At 37.9% G+C, this 20,897-nt stretch overlaps 1 long non-coding RNA gene across 1 annotated transcript; it reads right to left on the bottom strand.

The window, feature by feature from the left end:
- Positions 1 to 3,179: 3,179 nt before the first annotated feature.
- LOC122022522 lies at positions 3,180 to 20,631 on the bottom strand. Its single transcript, XR_006122997.1, has 3 exons — positions 20,498 to 20,631; positions 20,179 to 20,325; positions 3,180 to 3,511 (listed from the first exon to the last, which is right to left on the bottom strand). It is a non-coding gene; the product is annotated as an uncharacterized LOC122022522 (long non-coding RNA).
- Positions 20,632 to 20,897: the final 266 nt, after the last annotated feature.

Here is a 20,897-nt window from a genome sequence, read left to right as displayed (position 1 = left end):
ATATGTTTCGGCCAAATTGAAATAAATGGGTTAGGGTTAGAGTTTTGAACTCAAACATGCTTATTCATGAAGTATAATGCCTTGTATGTGCTTAGGTTAAGTTTACATGTTATGTGGATAAGTTTTATGCTTCATATGGAACCAAATGATATAAGAACCCTACAGATGTGTTTCGGCCAAATTGAAATAAATGGGTTAGGGTTAGAGTTTTGAACTCAAACATGCTTATTCATGAAGTATAATGCCTTGTATGTGCTTAGGTCAAGTTTACATGTTATGTGGATAAGTTTTATGCTTCATATGGAACCAAATGATATAAGAACCCTACTGATATGTTTCGGCCAAATTGAGATAAATGGATTAAGGTTAGAGTTTTGAACTCAAACATGCTTATTCATGAAGTATAATGCCTTGTATGTGTTTAGATCAAGTTTACATGTTATGTGGGTAAGTTCTATGCTTAATATGGAATGAAATGAGGATGAAACCTACTGATGTGGTTCGGCCAAGATGGATTAATTGGGTTAGGAAAGAGTTTAAACCTAACTAAACATGTTATGTATTCTCATGATATGTAGCCTTTGATATATGAGTAGATTAAGCTTTCATGCTTCATGATATGATGAAAATATGCCTTATGATATGTTGCATTGCTATGTCTTATGATATGATATGCCATGTTCATGATATGATATGATAGACTTATGACATGATATGCCATGTTAATGATATGATATGCTAGACTCATGATATGATATGCCATGTTCATGATATGTATGCTAAGTTCATGAGATGATATGCCATGTTTGATGATATGAAAATGACATGTTATACTTTATGTTATGATAAGAACATGTTATGTTTCATAATGCATGTATGAATGGCTTATGTAAGAAGAAAAGCCTAAAGAGTTGCTTCCCTTAAGCTGGGACCAAGAGCACTCTTCATGTTATGGAAAAGAGTTGCTTCCCTTAAGTTGGGATCAAGAGCACTCTTCATGCTATGGTAAAGAGATGCTTTCCTTAAGTTGGGATCAAGAGCTCTCTTAATGATATGACAAGAATTATGACATGTATGATATGATGAGATATGATATGCATGATATTTTACTTTGTATGGCTTGTACCAAGGGTGGGCTCCATAAGCGCCCCGGGGTCGACGGACTATGAACGGACCTCGTTAAGGGATGGGCTCCTTAGTACGCCCCTAGGTCGACGGACTATGAACGGACCTAGATCCCTAGTAGGTTCGGGGCTAGCTACCCTGTCCTAGGGATTGCGCGCATTTATGTTTACATGTGGTACAAGCCAGGGCCCTTCTCATGATGATGATATGATATTCAAGTATGTATACTATATGTTTTGAAAGAAGCATGATGCATATGTGCATTCCATGATACATGTTTTAAAAATATACATATTGCATCTACATGCACATATTTATGAAATTATGTTTATGCACCCTTATGAACAGGTATGAGTTATGATACATGTTTACATGATATGATAGGCTTCATGATTTGTGCTTACAGAATGTGATATGAATCATGATATACACTCACATGATATACTTTGATATGTTATGCTCCTTATGTGATATGATATATTATGTTCTGCTTTTTCTACATGTTATGTTATGTTATGTGTTTTTCAGATTTATGAGTAGGCAAGGACCTCACTAAGCCTTTGGCTTATAGCTACACATTTTCCTTGTACTGCAGATAAAGGCAAGGAATGGATCAATTAAGGGGAGTAGCAGGAAAGGTGATGGATGTGTGTGGAAGTGCTCGGTGGATAGATCTACTTAAGTTTTGGAACTTATATATTGGTTAAGCTGTGCATGTGAACTAAGTTGGACCCTATGCTTATGATGATGATTTCAGCTAGTATTTCATACACTTATGATATTTTACTCATGTTAGAATGATGATGATATGATGAAATGTTCAGTATGCTTTGATTCACATGCCATGATAAGTAAACTAAATGCATATGATAAAAGAAATAAAAATTTAAATAAGTCTTCCGCTGCCATGAACCCATATGCATTAGGAATTGATGTCTATGTTTCAGTGACGTCCGTCCCTCCGGGGTGGCCTTAGTGCTACCTGGAAGGGCGGGCGTTACAGTGCCAGCTATCCGGTTGGCTCGTTGACCTAGCTGAACTTCGTACCAGCTATCTGTTGGCCCGTCGACCTAGTTGGATTTCGTACCAGCTATCCAGTCGGTCTGTCGACCTAGCTGGATTTTGTACTAGCTATTCGATCGGCCTGTTGACCTAGCTGGATTTCCTGCACACTTAATCAAGTAGTTAGATCACAACAAAATCTAACTTAACTTACTTGTCATTCATCAAAATCTGAGTTAGATCGTTAGTGCAAAACCGCACCAACAGTATCGTTCCCTCTCAAACTTCTTAACATACTCAGCCACTATCATGTCCCCTTGCCGAAGCTCTAAGAATTCTCTTACCAATCAGGTACTGTTGCCGGTGGTGAAATACTTCCCATAGAATACTTCTTTAAAACCATCCTAGGTTAAAGCAGCCAAATCCACCGCTAAGCATGCACCCTCCCACCATATTCGAGCACAGTCCCGCAGCATGAATATGGCACACCTAACCCTGTCAACATCTGTAAGCTGCATGAAGTCATGTTTCATCTCCAGTGATTGTATCCATCCCTCCGCCACAAATGGGTCTGTGGTACCCTTAAACTCTACCGGACCAAGCTCTTTGAATTGTATGTAAACTTGATTCACACTAGTTGTGGGGCGACTGTGGGCATTTTCAGTTTCCCTCACTCTCAATAGTTGCTGAATCTACTCTCCATGAATGTGATTCTACTCCTATAAGAGTGTGGTAAGTCCTGCTAGGAATTGATTACTCTGGCCACCCAACTCCCCATTATTCTTTCTAGCAGCCATAACCTGTACATCCCAACATATGTTCATCATTACTTCACATTTGTAGATTTATGTACTATCCATATCATATCCATGTTACCACATCAAATGCAAGACTATAATAAAGTAAATCTCATAAACTTGAAGGTAGAAGTAGTCGATTTCTTGACGAGATGGTGTGCATAGATTATCTTTTTCAAACGACTGCTCTAATACCAACTAAAACAATCCTTGACTTCCCATATATGCTCCAGACAAGTGACACAATTACTCGACTATACTAAACACATGATGACAAGGTTGCGGATATTATATCTTCACCCCTCACTTACACATAAGACAACACCAGAGCATACATCACGTTCATACCACAATAACCCAATAACAAAAGGTTGTAAAATCAAGGCTTATCAAACTTTTTATATAACAAGTGTCATTGACAGTAAGAGAACTACAACACATAACCTCAAGATAAATCTCCAATAGCAAGAACCATGTCCTCACAGATCTCCTAGGACTCTCCAGACAGTGTGTCAGGCTATCATCCCGCCTCCTCATCTACTCCATCCATATGCTCTCCATAATACCTTGGGAGGGATCTCCCTCACCTGCATCGTATACATCATGAGTCTATAGACCCAACAAGAATATCCTATTATGAAAAATATGACATCCATAATGAAGTAGGATCAGTAGCTAAAACATAAAATGCAAACTTAAATACGAAATAGAGGAAAACATATTAAGTAGAAAAATCTACATAACTAGTAAAGATGAAAATGTCACACATGTGGTAACTATCATTTGAGCCTATTCATTTGGTTCATGATCATAACCCTAGAGGTACCTCCTAAGAGAATAAGCAGTCATATAGCTGAAGCCAACATAAATTATATTATCAGTCATGTTTGGAAGGGCTCTCCTCGCAGCTCATCCCGAGGCACCCATCCCGTACTATCACCACATGTGGACACATATTTCATTATCCTTACATTATTAGCACATTATAGACATTCATAAGCATACAAATACACAAGAACCTTTCCATATCCAAAAATCATGCATAAACATAGAATATAAGTGAACAGGAGCCTAAATCATGCATAACGAAAAAGAGGATAGATCTCAAGAATTGAAACTAGCATGGAAAGCTTGAATCCCGTTGAACTCATGATACCCTATTCAATACCACAAAACCACAATAGCTAGACGTAACCTGAAACATAGAACGCAACTATCCCTCCCAATCTGCAAAAAAACTTGATCCATCAATGCGATAACAATCTAAAGTGCCAAGAACTTCAATAAACACCAATTAATCCCCCACTTAGTTTCCCACATTTAGAAATTGGGCATGAAGAGAAGATGCACTCTTTGTTAAACTAAATCAACACTATCAAGAAGTGGATCATTATTTTACGGAAGCACATGAGGTAACCGAACACTCCCAATTAGGCCTTATTCTACCTAAAATCTTACTTCAAAAGTAGGAAAAGGAATCAAGGGGGAAACCTCATCGCACTAGGTCCACTCCAATAGCATTAAGCCTAAAATCCCTAGAGCAGTAAGAAAGAAGGAAGCATCATTACTCGATTGAAACCCCCAAAAAACAAAATCCTGAAAAATTCATCATGAAAAGAAGAATAACATCATCGAATTCAAACAATGAATCCCAAATCTGTCAAAAAATCTGGATTAAGGAAAACAGCAACGTAAGGAAGAAGAACATCATCTTTCTATGTCCAATTCCAGCAACAATCTATCCACAACTCCAAAAGCAAAGACTAGAAGCAAAAGCATCACCGATCATACCCTAATCTATCCACAACCTGTCTCAAAATTTTCAGGAGCAGTAGGAACAAGCAAAACATCAGCATTCCATGCCTAAATCACCAAAAACTTCTATCCAGAAACTTTAAAAACTAGAAGAAACAGGGCAACCTCAAATTCAATTGCAAATACCCAAATTCGTTGCTGAAAATTGAAATGAAAGAAGAACATCAAAAGGAAATCGATTCACAACCTAATCCTACTCTCGGACTTCATAGAACTAAGAATTTCAGCTCTTCCAACACATTTAACCCTTACCTCATTGAATCCATACCAACATAAAGTATGCACTTGCCTTTCTCTTCCTCATGCCACCATCAAAAGTTTTCACCCAATGTTATCAATGCTGATGGTGAGGTAGTCGAAGACCTCTGTGTCTGGTCACGATGTCCTTCGTGGGAGCGTCGATGTGGGTTCATGTTTGGCCAGAGCTCTGGGCTTGGTGGGAAGCTTCATCGAAAATGGCGGAGATGGGCAAGGAGGAGAAGACGGTGATTCGGGGAAACAGTGCGGAGGAATCGGGAGATGCGTAGGTTTTGGTTTAGGTTGGTAGGTGGGAGTTATATACTTAAGTTAGTTAGGTTAATTAACTCTAACCTTATGATAATCAGGCCAATCAATTCCCTACATAATCAGGTATTAACATAGTCTTCCATTAATTCTATCCCTTTCGGACATGTCATGCAAAAATTCATTTGAAATCCTGAAAAATTTCTAAAATTCATAGATTAATTCTAATAAGTTAATTTTCTTAATTAACGATACCTTATAGTACGATTTTTGTTGTATCTTGGAGTTGATTTATCCGACAGTGTCAAGGTGAATAAAATGGTCAAGGGTATCTTGGAGGTTACTCTATGCTTTTTTGGTTGAGTTGTTTGCGGGTGAATTTATTAGATGAGTTTGGTTGGAGCGTGAAGAAACATTTTCTTGTGTTTGGTGTCTGATAGTATTCGTTTCTTTTTATTTTTCTTTGGTATGCCTCAAACAATGGTTTGTGTGGCCAAAGTTTGGTTTTCTTTGCTTCTCTTTAGCTTCTTACAGGTCTTAATATTTTTGCTTTGTTTTCTTCCTTGATTCTCATCGGCTTCCCTGACGAAGTTTTCTTCTTTTTTTTTTCACCTTTGTGATTGCATTTTAAATAGTTTCGAAATTTCAAATTCATGGAGCATTTTGTAATTATAGTGAAACGACTAGGAGATGCACATGGATCACCTTGACTTTGTTGCCTCGGTGCTTTTCTTTGTCGTCTTCTTTTTCTTTTCTTTGGGGAAAATTTGACTTCTATTTCTCCACACAATTTTTCCCTAGCAAAGATAGTGTAGAATAGGGTTTCTGATTCTTTCTACTCCTTTCTCCCTTGACTTAGCCATTTCATCATTTTTTATGTTCTTTTTCTAATTTTTAGTTGTCTCTATAAGAGTCTTTCAGACATTATTTTATTAAAGCACTTAGCAGGACTGAAGTAGGGAGCAAGAGGTGAGGAGGAAAAGCACACCAATGAAGGAGGCTCGCTGCCTCACTCTGCCTTAGATCTACAGCTTTGACCCCTCCGTCTCTACGATCCAAGGAGCTCCGCAGTGAGCCCCTAAACCCTTAGATCTTGTTTATTCTTTGACCTATGTCTCTATGTTGTTAATATTTATAACATAGTGAAACTTTTTGTGTGATTAATATTTTATAATCCAAATACCAAAGGAATGGTTTTTTTTTACCTGTGTGAGAATGGTATTTTTCTGACCATTGGTATTTATAGGTTGCGATTAAGAAGCTGAAACGAAAGTATTACTTATGGGAGAAGTGCTTGAATCTCCAGGTAGTGAAGGTAGTTTGGAATATTATATTTAAGCAAAAAAATCATTTCCCTCTTCATTATTCTCATCAAGATGCAAATTTTTCAGTCTTTGCGAAGATTAAACCATTCCAACATTGTCAAGCTCAATGAGGTTATTTATTAGAGAGAATGATATGGTATACCTAGTTTTTTAGTACATGATATGCCTCTTCACTACTCCTTTTGTGTTTTTTGGGTTTTTTATTAGAGTTTGAATTCACTTAATCTCTATTCAGGCATGCAATCTCTATCAGCTTCTGAAATAAAATGGTAGATCCTTTTCAAAAAGTGAAATTTGGAATTGGTGCTTTCAGATCTTCCAAGCACTAGCTTACATACACCAACATGGTTATTTTCATCGTGACCTTAAGCCTGTTACTGCTCCCTCCTCTCCTTCAAATATTCGTTCTAAAGATAAAGAATTATCTTATAAAAAGGGATAAAATAGGGGTGTCTCCATGATAAACAGTTTCAAATATAAAAAACACCAACATATATTTTGAGGGCATTTAAGCCAAGTTTTTGAAACATAATTATTATTTCTTAATTTGACAGCTTGTGCTGTAAATGTATTATCATTCCTGTTCATGTACTTTTGGCCTCTTAAATTGCCTTCTAGGATGCCTTTAGTAGTGAGATGTTGTTGCTGATATGAAAATTTACATTTCATCAGATGGTGCCCGTACTATTTTTTTATAAATTGTTTAACCCTTTTCATGGAGTGTCTTGTTCACATTGTCTAGATTTCCTAGTTTTCTAAGTTTCCTAATCCAATTTCATTTTAAGACCAAGGAGAGGAATTCATTTGTCTTGTAAAATATTAGTTTTTGATGAATGATTTTGTCCTTGTAATTATACCTTTGGTTCCTTCTATCCAAAAGATGATAAGTCTTGGCAGCTAGGACGCCAAGTGAATTATCAAGGAATGTTTCTCACTTTCTCTTCAAAAAATAAGTTATTATTTGTGGCAAAGAGCTTATGTAAGGTCTCACGAGCTTCAAATAAGGAATTAACTTTAAAACATAGAAATATATATAAATAAAATAGCTACATAGATGAATATGGCACGGGTGGTGATAGTACGAGATTGGTGTCCTAGGATGAGCTCCGGGGAGGGGCCTTCCAAACATGACTGATACTGTAATTTATGATTGATACTGTAATTTATGTTAGCTTCAGCTATATGGCTGCATGTTCTTCTAAGAGGTACATCTAGGGTCATGAGACTGATTGACTGGCTCAAATGATGATTAACATTTTATGACATATCCACCCTTATTAGCTATGTAGGCTCTTTTACATATTGTATTTTCCTTTTTTATTCTGTATTTGAGTTTATGTTCTATGCTTACTAGTTATTGTTTCTATTACTTTATGGATGTCATATCTTTCATATTGGAATGTTCTTGCTGAGTTCATAGACTCATGATGCTACGTTACAGGTGAGGGAGACACCTCATAAGATATGATGGAGGACATGCGGACGAGGTAGACGAGGAGGTGAGATGAACACATAACACACTGTTTGGGTGTCTTTAGGAGTGCTATGAGGGCCTTTGTTTCTTCTGAGTCTTTTCTTTATGTGTATGGGAAAATATGATGGTGTTTCCATATACCTTTGTGTTGAACTCATTGGATTGAGATGCTACCGTATACGTTGGGAATGGTGGTTCATTTTGATGGTGTTACTATTATAGTTTCTTTATAGCAAAGGTTAGAGGGTTGTCCTCTGTTTAATCATTGGTCTAAAAAAAATGTTGAGGGAAGTCTAGGGATATTTTAGTTGGTATCAGAGCAGTCGTTCCTAAAGGAAAGTGTGTGCATGCAATCTCATCAAAGACTCGAATACTTCCACCTTCAAGTTTGTAAGATAACCTTACCTTTACAATTTTGGTCCTGAATTTGGTTATGTAATTTAGTTATGGCATGAATATATAAACATGCATATGTGAGGTAATGATGAAGGTATGTTGGGACAGGAACTTGATAGGAACGTCTATACATAACAAAGACAAAGCACCTCCACTCTTCTTTTCTGAGCAGCTACCGATTTGTTCCTCTAACCTCTCTTCATGATTCTCTCCAATGGATCATGAACGCTTATGTTCAAGGAGATATTTGGTTATCAACATTTGATCTTCATTTTTAGCATCTTAATTCTCTTCTCTTAGCCCATTGATGGAACCCTTTGATGTCATTTTGTTGTAAGTATCTCAACTACTCAAATAGACTTTTCATAATTTTTCATAATTTCTTCGAGGAGTTCAATTTTGCAATAAAGAAATATGATATTTTACTAAGGATCATATAGGGTGTTGAATTTACTAATGGACACCTTTGGTAAATCTGAATTCTAAATGCACATGTTGTTAAATTATCAAAGAAATTATATATATATATATATATATATATATATATATATATATATATATATATATATATATATATATATATATATATATAGGATACTAAATGAAATGACTCATTAGTTAATAGGTTTACGATGCCTGTTTTTCGTGATCTGGATTTTCAAGTTAATTTGATACCAATTTATTTGGTATCAGAGTAGGTTTACAATACCTGTTTTTCGTGTTTTGGATTTTTGAGTTAATCTGATACCAATTTATTTGGTATCAGAGCAGGTCTACGATGCTTATTTTTTATGATCTGGATTTTCGAGTTAATCTGATACCAATCTATTTGGTATCAGAGCAGGTTTACGATGCCTGTTTGTTTTTCATGATCTGGATTTTCGAGTAAATCTGATACCAATTTATTTGGTATCAGAGAAGGTTTACGATGCCTGTTTTTCGTGATTTGGATTTTCAAGTTAATCTTATACCAATTTATTTGGTATTAGAGCAGGTTTACGATGCCTGTTTTTCGTGATCTGAATTTTCGAGTTAATCTGATACCAATTTATTTAGTATCAGAGCAGGTTTATGATGCTTGTTTTTCGTGTTCTAGATTTCCGAACTAATCTGATACCTATTTAGTTGGTATCAGAGCCTAGGTTTTACGAGTCAATCTGGGTATTTTCAAATTTGTACGGATTTCTGTTATTTTATGTTCCGAAATTTTGAGGTATTATTTGACCTCATCAAGGAAAGGTCATCTTTGGGGACATGACAGTGACGGAACATCTCCAGACGATAAATAGATAAAATGATTAAAATTTATAATACCTGAGTAATAATTACTATATCCTAATGAGTATTGATCTTTTTCTCAGTACTCCAAACTATCAATTACATAATCAGTGACAATATTGGCTTTCAGGAAAATACTTATTTCTTGTGTTGAACTTTATAATTGTCCAATCTTTGAACTAATGGTATGCTTTCATCTGGTACTTGGATATGGTAAATGTTCAAGGATTACCAACAGAGTTCTACTGGGCTTTCTTGAGGTTGACATTCAATGCATTTCTATGTTTTCCTTATATGCTTAGTTTGATTCTATTTAGGCAAATGGTTCATGTTACCATGGAGGGCATGTGTCAAGAATGGGACTCGAACCCATGCCCTTAGGATTAGTACCTAAAACTAGGAATATGAAGAACTTCTACATGATAGGTATATGACTCATGATAAAAGTCAAGCTATCCCTCTTCAGGTTCTGCAAGGGGTCACTTTCTGTAATATAGTTGCACTTATTTAGGCATAAATTGTTGAAAGATGAAAATGAAGTGATCTTATACATCCTTCTATAAGAGTACTATATTGTATTATGGGGACACAACTGTGACTTTCTATAAGAGTTCTACTGGGCTTTCTTGAGGTTGACATTCAATGCATTTCTATGTTTTCCCTATATGCTTAGTTTGATTCTATTTAGGCAAATGGTTCATGTTACCATAGAGGGCATGTGTCAAGAATGGGATTCGAACCCATGCCCTTAGGATTAGTACCTAAAACTAGGAATATGAAGAACTTCTACATGATAGGTATATGACTCATGATAAAAGTCAAGCTATCCCTCTTCAGGTTCTGCAAGGGGTTACTTTCTGTAATATAGTTGCACTTATTTAGGCATAAATTGTTGAAAGATGAAAATGAAGTGATCTTATACATCCTTCTATAAGAGTACTATATTGTATTATGGGGACACAACTGTGACTTTCTATAAGAGTTCTACTGGGCTTTCTTGAGGTTGACATTCAATGCATTTCTATGTTTTCCCTATATGCTTAGTTTGATTCTATTTAGGCAAATGGTTCATGTTACCATAGAGGGCATGAGTCAAGAATGGGATTCGAACCCATGCCCTTAGGATTAGTACCTAAAACTAGGAATATGAAGAACTTCTACATGATAGGTATATGACTCATGATAAAAGTCAAGCTATCCCTCTTCAGGTTCTGCAAGGGGTCACTTTCTGTAATATAGTTGCACTTATTTAGGCATAAATTGTTGAAAGATGAAAATGAAGTGATCTTATACATCCTTCTATAAGAGTACTATATTGTATTATGGGAACACAACTGTGACTTTCTATCACTTTACGATTCCTTTAAAAGATGATCCCACTTTAAGGCTTCATGTCTGCTTAAAGTGAAATCAACCAGGTATAGTATTTGTTACTTGGATCTTATTATCAATGTTAATTGGTTTTGAGTATGTGTATTCAACCCATGCATGAACCTATTCCAAACATGTTATCAAGTGGGAATATGGGTTTGAAGGGATCTATATGTCTGGCACGACATAACCTTATCAGGTCCAGTTTTCGATACAAGTAAAGGAGATAACCAGAATCCTAATAACATAATGCAAGTCTTAATAATAGAAAAACTAATGTTTTGCATTACACGGTGGTAAAAGGTGAATACGTTTGTCCCCAGTGCCTCCGTCAACTCGTCCCAGGGCTAACACGGAGGAGATAAATAACGAGCGGCTACTAGTCTTTGGAATAGTGACTAACACATAAGTGAGGCATTTACCTCGGCTTTGCCGAGATTCGAACCCCAGACCTCATGATGACAACACCTCATGCGCTAGTCACTAGACTCATCCGAGGGGACAATGTTTTGCATTACAAATTCTAACATCTAATGGTAAATTAATGAAGTTGGTGCAGACATAATACATTAATAATACTTTTGGTTTATAGTAGGGATTAATTCTGGAATAGAGTAGTTATGTTTGAAAATCGAAACGTGGAATATCATTAGTTAGTTTGATTAATGGAATAAAAATTGCATTGCATATGATCAAGTATTCATGGCTTTTGTATAAACAATAGCTAGCAAGGATTGAGAAGGAATGCTTATTGAATTTTTGTGATTCCTTGATGCTTTTGACAAATGTTGGTATAACCTGGTAGATCACTGCTTAAGACATGCAATATCCTTGTTGTTCCACTAAAAGCAATGTAATCATAATGGCATACTGCTAAATATTTTGTCTCGCCAATTGCCATGGATGTAAGATGAATTTTTTTTATAATTTAAGATCCATGTCAAGATGAAAGTTAAATAAAAGAAGAAAAATGGAGAATATGAAGGGTCTAGAAGTTAAGACGTGGAGGGCTTAGATTATTTGAGAGTTTAAGATGTTGATTGAACTGAGAGACTTCTTCATGGAATAAAATGAGGGAGATTGGTAGACTACTTATCCTCAGATCATGGTGATTGATCATCGTCCTACCGTCCGGTGATGCATTGGACGTCACTCAAGAGGTTAAAGGATGCCCATTGGACTTTAGCAACCATATACTCATTATAGATTTATTGGTACGGGAAATGATCGAGTTCGATATTATCCTTATCATGGACTGGCTGTCAACATATCAGGCCACGGTTGATTGCCAGACATGTCACATTTTGACCTCCGAACCAACCCTCATGGGATTTCACTAGCAACAGGGACGATGACATATCGACCATTTCTACGATTTAGGCTTAGAAGCTGTTGTCACATGGCTGTCAGGAATTTCTATTGTCGCTAATTAATGTGGACGACAATAGTAGTTCTCAGCTCTCAGACGTTATATTGGTCTAAGAGTATTCGGATGTATTTCAAGATGAGCTACCAAGCTTGCCTCTCCGAAGACAAGTGGAGTTTGCTATTGAGCTGATTCCGCGGGCCGCGCCAGCATCAAAAGCTCCTTACCGTATAGCACCGAAAGAGTTTGACGAGCTAAAGGTCCAACTCCAAGAGTTATTGAACATGGGATTTATTCGCCCTAGTATTTCTCCGTGGGGTTCTCTGGTATTGTTTGTCAAGAAAAAAGATGATACGCTTAGGTTGTGCATCGATTACAGATAGCTGAATGCAGTAACCGTTAGAAATAAGTACCCCTTACCACGGATTGAGGATTTGTTTGATCTTCTTAGAGGTACATCAGTGTATTCTATGATTGATCTACTATCCGGATATCATCAGCTGAGAGTCAAGGATTCTGATGTTCAGAAGACAGTATTCCGCACTAGATACGGACATTAAGGTAATGCCATTTGGGTTTACCAATGCTCCAGCGGTATTTATAGATTTGATGAACCGCATCTTTCTAGAGGAACATGCACAGCATCTTCGCATAGTCTTGGAGACTCTTCCACGACATCGACTATATGCGAAGTTTAGCAAGTGTGTGTTTTGGCTATCCTCAATCGATTTTCTAGGACATGTGGTGTCTAGCCGAGGTATTTCCGTAGACCCTTAGAAGATCGAGGCTGTCACCAGCTGGGAGCAACCAAAATTAGTCTAGGAGATCCGTAGTTTCCTAGGACTGGCTGGATATTATAGACGATTTGTCGAGAGTTTCTCTCACATAGCTATGTCGCTGACATGCCTGACCAGAAAAGGCATGAAGTTCACTTGGTTAGAAGCCTGCGAGACCAGCTTCCAGGAGCTGAAGTGGAGATTAGTATCGACACCAGTTCTGGTTCTACCTTTTGGAGAGGACGGATTCGTGCTCTACACTAACGCTTCTCTACAGGATTTGGGCACTGTTTTGATGCAGCACGGCAGGGTAGTCTCCTATGCTTCTCGTCAGTTGAAGGAGCATGAGAAGAATTACCCAGTACATGATCTAGAGTTAGCCACTATTTTCTTTGCTTTGAAGATTTGGCGGCATCATCTATATGGTATTACATTTGAGATTCTCACTGATCATAAGAGTCTCAAATATCTTTTCACTTGGAAGGAACTCAATCTCTGATAGAGGAGATGGATGGAGTTCCTGAAGGATTTCGACTGTACTATTAGCTACCACCCGGGTAAAGCTAATGTGGTTGCCGATGGACTTAGCTGGAAGTCTAAAGGGACTTTAGCTTGCCACCGAGTTGTGATCACGGACTTGATTCAGGGTTTCTCTGAGTTGGGCTTTGAGGAGCAAGGACGGACAGAGCAGGGTATTCTGGTTACCATGGTTGCTTAGTCATCGATCAGGATGAGGATTCGAGAGGCTTAGGCCGGTGATCAACGCTTACAGTTCATTGGCAGCCAAATAGCTTCCGGGCAACAGACCGAGTTCACCCAAGATGGCGAGGGCATTATTTATTTCTAAGGCAGGTTATGCGTATCTCAATCTCACCTGGTCTTACAGGAGCTACTTCAGGAGGCTCACCGCTCTCAATTTGCGATACACCCAGGCGAAACCCGCATGTATCGAGAATTGAGTTATTCCTATTGGTGGAACAGTATGAAGAAAGCCATCACGGAGTTTGTAGCTAGATGTCTAGTCTGCCAACAGGTGAAGGCTGAGCACCAGAGACCTGGCAGATTACTTCAGAGGATTCCGATTCTAGAATGGAAATGGGAGCACATCACCATGGATTTTGTGGTGGGTTTGCCTAGGACACGATGAGGCCATGATGTAATTTGGGTGATCGTTGATCGATTAACTAAATCTGCACACTTTTTAGTGATCCGGAAGACCGATTCTCTGGATTAATTGGCAGAGCTGTATTGTTGAGAGATCATCAGATTGCATGGTGTTCCATTGAGTATTATATCAGATAGAGACCCACGGTTCACGTCTTGGTTCTGGTAGAGTATGCAGCAGGCCTTGGGCACATAGCTCCGTTTCAGTACAGCATTCCATCCGCAGACAGATGGACAGTCAGAGCGGATCATCCAGACATTAGAGGACTTGCTGAGGTCTTGCGTTATGGATTTTGGAGGCAACTGGGAAGACCACTTGTCATTGGTAGAGTTCGCCTACAACAACAGCTATCATTCGGCTATCCAAATGGCACCGTTTGAAGCGTTGTATGGAAGACCTTATTGGACACCCATTCACTGGGAAGAGGTTGGGGAGGCCCAGCTACTAGGACCTCAGAGAGTTCAGTAGGAGGCAGAGTTGGTCCGCATTATCAGACGGAGGATGTCCGAGGCGCAGGACCGTCAGAAGAGTTATGTTAATCGGAGACGTAGACCCCTGGGGTTCTCTATTGGCGACCATGTATTCCTGAGAGTTTCACCCACAAAAGTGGTGAAGAGATTTGGCCTCCGAGGTAACCTAGCTCCACGATACATTGGGCCTTTCCAGATCTTGGAGAGGATTGGAGCAGTAGCTTATTATCTAGTGCTACCACCGACTCTGGCAGACATTCACAATGTACTCCATGTGTTTATGCTGAGGAGATATGTACCCGACCCAGCACATATTCTTTCAGAGATATCAGTTCCCATTTAGCCTGGCGTTACTTAAGAGGAGGTTCAGGTACGGATTCTAGACCATAAAGAGTGTCAGCTGCGGAACAAGATAATTCGGCTAGTTAAAGTCGGATGGCAGTATCATTCTGACGAGGAGGCTACTTGAGAGCTAGAGCATACGATCCGAGCTCGATACCCCCATCTTTTCACTTGAGGTATGTGGGTTAATTTTCGTTCAGCATTTATACTGTTTATCTATAGCTAGTACTTGCTGATGGTAAATAATGAAAATTTGGGGACCAAATTTTTATTAGTGGGGGAGAATATAAAATATGACAGCTAAATATGACCTTAAGGGAATTTTTAAAAATTTTCTGAGATTTAATCGGAGCTCATATGATGAGTTTAAGGGGATCAATTATTGGGCCACGGGAAAGCCTATTTAAGCTACCTATTTAAACAAGGAAAAGTTTTATTTTTCTTCCTTTTCCTTTTCTTTATTTTTTCCCTGCCGTGTGCCCTAGCCCTCACCCGACGCCACCCCCTTTTCTTATCCTCTCTTCTCTTCTTCACCTCTTCAGCTCCTCCACCCGACGACGTCGCCGCGACGCTTCCTTTTCTCTCTCGCGGACAAAAGGGGCGGCCATAAGGAAATTGGGCACTTCTTCTCCCGATCTCCACTTTCCTCTCGCCTCTACCAATTTTCCCCTCCCACTTCCTTGGCCGAACGAGATCTCACGATCTCTCCACCCTCACCCCCTCAACCGATCATCGGTCGCCAGCGCCTACCGCCTACTGACAGCGACCTCCCCCTTCACTAGAGGCCAGATCGGTGACGTAGCCGAGCACCCGCATCTGTTGGGTCGTGCCCCAGATTGGGTCCATAATCGTCGTCGCCGCCCCTTTGCTCCGGTTCACCACCTCAGTAGCCACCCATTTTGACCCAGCATCGTTGATTTCCTCTTCCTTTACCCCTCTGCCTTTACCAATGAGGATCAGATTTCGGCATGAGCTCACGGAGTGCTGGCGTCTTTTGACCTAGCACTATCGTTAGCAGTTGGCTGCTTGCTACCATCGCTGATCTAGGGTTCCGACGGTCAGATTTGAGGTAATCAGTTTACCGGATGTACTTCCGGATTGACGATCTGTATTCGATGTTAACTTTGGTTATTTGGTTTGGAACAATAGCAAGTGCTTCGGCTGGTACTCTTAGCAGCTGCGATTTTCGATCGTGAATCATTAGTGGTGGCTGGAGTTGAGGTAAGGTGTAGAGAATTTAATCTCTGTTGTAGCTTACCCTTGGAATGGAAGTTAGAAAGTTTAGGGATGATAGGTTCTAGTTGGTGTTTTGTGATAATTAGGGTTAAAATGATGGATAATTAATTATAGAAATTAATTAGGTGGATCCAATTTGGAATTTATTAATTTGATTAGGATTTAGTTTGGCTAATTAATGCATGACAGAATTAGCTAAACTAAACATTGTGATACAAGACTTTGATTTGAGGAGGACAGCCTTACATGGGATTTCTTTTGGCACGTGCTATTTTGAGGCGAGTACCTTGACTTATCTTTTAGATATTGTCATTTGATATGTATAGTGGATTTTAATGAGTAGTAATAATTATGTTATATCTGCATTGGTATGTCATTGCTTGATTTCTTCAGCATGCTTATTTATTGCCTATTTTACATCCATTACTCTCTTGATTATTTATGCTCATAGAGGTAGTGACATACCATGCCTTATGATATATCGGACTAGACAGTTACCATATCTGATACGTGTACCTAGATCTTCTTATTTAAGCTATTTTTTTTTTGGGCATGTTTTATGGAGGTAGATATGGTCAGGATTTTCATGTTTAGTGTCATGTACCATCTCGCATGATTACATGCTGCGTGATTGTCGGCTTCATTATTGTTAAGCACATCGCCAGTTACAAGGATCTACACACACAACCACTCATGGGTTAGTGGTTTTTATTCAGGCAGGGTGTGTTGCAGTAGGTTGCTCTGTCGGTGCTCCACTGGTCCACTCATGGGTAGCGTGATGCAGCGTGGTAGCAGGACAAGGATCCCTCCTCTGGATTGTCTCAAGGAGATGAGAGCATTGAGCTCCCCCACTTATGATTTGGGGTAGGAGGATAGGTGTACTCTAACAGTATCCTATCCACTCGGTCACTCATAAGAAGCAGTGATGACAGAGTGCACAGTTGTCACAGCTCTACCCACTCGATCTCACCATCGTGTGTGAGATGGCTGACTAACGTCAGGGGTGACCAAGACATGTCATTTGCATCATATGCATGATTTCATTTATTGCTTGTGTTTGCTGCACTTTGTTTGCTGCATATTTGGTGAATGCATATGATTGACATGCATACAGGAGATATGATATTTTCGGTCTGACGACCTTATTATCCTGATAGGAGTTTCTGGTCAGTACAACTTCTCCCATTCCTTTCAGTTTGCATTTTCCATTATTATTTCAGGAGACTGTACGTATAATTGTTACTATTGATTATTTATTACTATGCATGTCAACTTAGTATCCATTGAGTGTTGGACTCACCCCGTTGATTATTACCATTTCAGGTTGAAGTTGTCAGGAGGTTCTAGTGACTAGTCCCCACTCCTGAGTTGCGACGGTTTTCTACCTTTGGACTTGTGGTTTTCTTGTTATATTTTTATATATTTTTGATGTATAACTGTACTCGTGGATTTTTATCGAGTTTTGGTCTACTGCCTTTGTTTTCCATTGCGTTGGATTTTTGTTGTGGGTTTAAGTTTTCCGTTTTATTAGTGGAGTAGGTTTTATTTAAATAAACTGTGTGGTTGTGTCAGCCAGAGGCTGAGTTAATATAAACTACGTGAATTGTTAGTTATTTTATTGCTATTGTTTCGGTCGTGTTGGCCGAGGTTGGTGTGGCCCTGAGGGCTTTGTAGATGAGTTCCATATTGTCACCCGTACAGGGGAGTTACTGCCAAAATTTTCTCAGACAGGGACTTCCCTGGGGTGTGACACATCCACAATGATTTAATAGGATACTAAATGAAATGACTCATTAGTTATAGTAAATTACAAAATTGTGAACTTGTAAGGAGTTTAACTCATGGCATTAAGTTAGAAAGAATTTTATCAACCTTTGTTCCAACAATAACTTTTCTATTGAATGCAAGTATATATGATTATATAGGATATTTATATTAAAACAATAGTATCATTTTGTTTTTCTTTTTCCCAATGGGGCAATTGTTCCCACTGATCTCCAAGTAGATTAGCCCAAGACTAATATGTTTCCAACTATTATGATGCAACTCTACTTCGATACCATTCAATGCAAGATGGTTCCACTTAATAATTGAATGAATTGTGTATCTGAACTAAAGTTGAAGTTAAATAAAAGAATATATATTTCCAGCATACTTTAATCTAGAAAGGTTGGTACTTCTATATGGACAATTGCTTTATATGTGAATTGGTGATACTTAATTAAAGAACTACGAAGCTAATATATTGAGTCTCATTGATACTATTTTTCTAACCCCTTTGATTTTTAAAATAAAACTGTACTAGATTTACCACTTCGAAGTAGATTACTCTGACCATTGTGATCTTGTGAATGAATGTCAGTCTGACTACTGCATTCATTGCTTAAAACATGGACAAAGATGATGGCAATGGTAATGCCAAGAGTATTAACAATATATGTTGTTTGAGGTGCTAATTCATTTTCTTCTCCCATATGATGTGATAATTATCACACTTGTAGTTGTCTCTATTAGTCATTGAATGTAGAAATTGTTACATGCATCTTTAACATCTTCATGCAAAAATCGTGGAGATGAAGTTTATTTATTTCCAATAATAGGTATGGAAAATCCCCTCCTTTGGTACTGCATCAATACTAAAGGGTCTAAGGAAATTGCCTTAGAGAATGTAAATAGCATTCATGTGTTAAAAATCAAGAAGGGAAAGTGCCACTATTTTTAGAGAGGATGGTATTTAATTGTCTACATGTTTGAAAAGAAATCACTTCTCCATAATTATCTTTTGTTGACTGTCTTGTTTGTTCTTGCAAATTGAGTTTGAAAATTTAAAATGCTTTTAGAAGGTTTACTACCTCTTGCTAGAGAGTATTGCTTAATGCTAGAATATGTTTTTGGTTGGAGATATAGGAAGAACTAGTTATATTGGATAGGTCCTTATAACTCAATATATTCAAATTCGTATTTTCCAGGTGTAAACTCAGATCATTTAACTTATTTTATTTCCTAAATCATATTGTTCTCTTTCAACCTTTTAAATATTCATCCCACCTCAACTAGCTATATCTTTCTAAGATTCTAATCCTAACAACATATTTGGTCACAAGGTGTTACTGGGGAATGTACCAACTTCTGATGGCTCAACAAATGCCTTTACTTTTCTTAGTGGCAGGATAGTGGGTAAGTCTTTCACATATAGCATAGGTTAACTACTGGACTTAGTCTAGTGAACCCTATAATAGTCATATATATACAACTATGCAACTACTACTGCCTTCTTATAGTTTTCCATGAATTGTTCATGGTAGAATGCTAAATATCTTCCTTTTATCTATTATCCTTGTCCTCAATTATACCATCAATTCTTCTTTGTCATTCCTTATTCTTATGTTGTCAAATAGTTTCCATAATTTATCATAAATTCATCATTTAAAAATAGGATTTGAAATGAAGAGCGGACCATTAAAATGTAGTAACACTTTTGAAGTCATATATGATCATTATATGCCCCGTAGGCTAAGAACTATCAAGGAAAAATCCATAAGTCACTTTTATATATCTCTATGCTTCATGGTTAGAGTATTGAGCTGTTAGGAAACAACTTGTACAAAAATTGATATATCAAAGATGAGAATGCTAAGATGGCATATATTGTTACTAGAAAAATAATAAATAAAAAGAAATAATATCTCAAAACAAATTATGTAGAGCTCGATACTACTACTACGAGTGATATTACCTTGCATAGAGATGAAGGGAGAAATTGGATCCATGTCGCTGATCCTAAAATACTTGGAATAGACACAACTTGATGATGATCATAATAGTGATTAATTAATTTTTGGAAGCCTTTGATGCTTGAATTTGACAAATCTCTCTCTCATACCTGTGTCATCATGACACAAGGAAAAGTAGAAATTACTAGTTTGACAAACCAAACTTGTTAATCAGCAAAGAAAGAACCTGAGAATTGGAGGGGAAGAAATGTTTTTTTTAAAGTAAAAAATGCGGAGGAGGAAGAAAAGAGGAACAAGTGAATGAGAAGCCTTGCTAGTTACCTTTGATGCTGAGACTTATGAGTTACCTATGTGGTATCTCAGTGGAAGAAGGGATAAGAGAAGTGGTGCACCTTGTTGTCGATGCATCAGAGTCATGTAGGAGGATTTGGATAGCCAAAGGCATGGTTGGCCAGAATATATTAGGATATGGACAATTGTTCACATTGGTTGGGAGGGCTAGAACATTGTAGGACAATTTTGATAGGTAGTTCAGAATTAAGCCCTCTTTTGGGTGAAGTAGATGGGATAATGATAAATTAGAAGAGTTTTGGGCCTTCAGCATTGAAGAATGTGTCTAACTGTGTCCTAATTTGGACTCTTTTCAACAGAACCTCCCCTCCATTCTCACTTTGAGAAAATCAATTATCTGAAAATGGACATGCTATGGGCTTGGGTGATC

Source organism: Zingiber officinale, chromosome 9B (assembly GCF_018446385.1).
Source record: "Zingiber officinale cultivar Zhangliang chromosome 9B, Zo_v1.1, whole genome shotgun sequence".
In the NCBI taxonomy this organism is placed as follows: Eukaryota; Viridiplantae; Streptophyta; class Magnoliopsida; order Zingiberales; family Zingiberaceae; genus Zingiber; species Zingiber officinale.
This window is presented reverse-complemented; position numbering and strand designations above follow the sequence as displayed.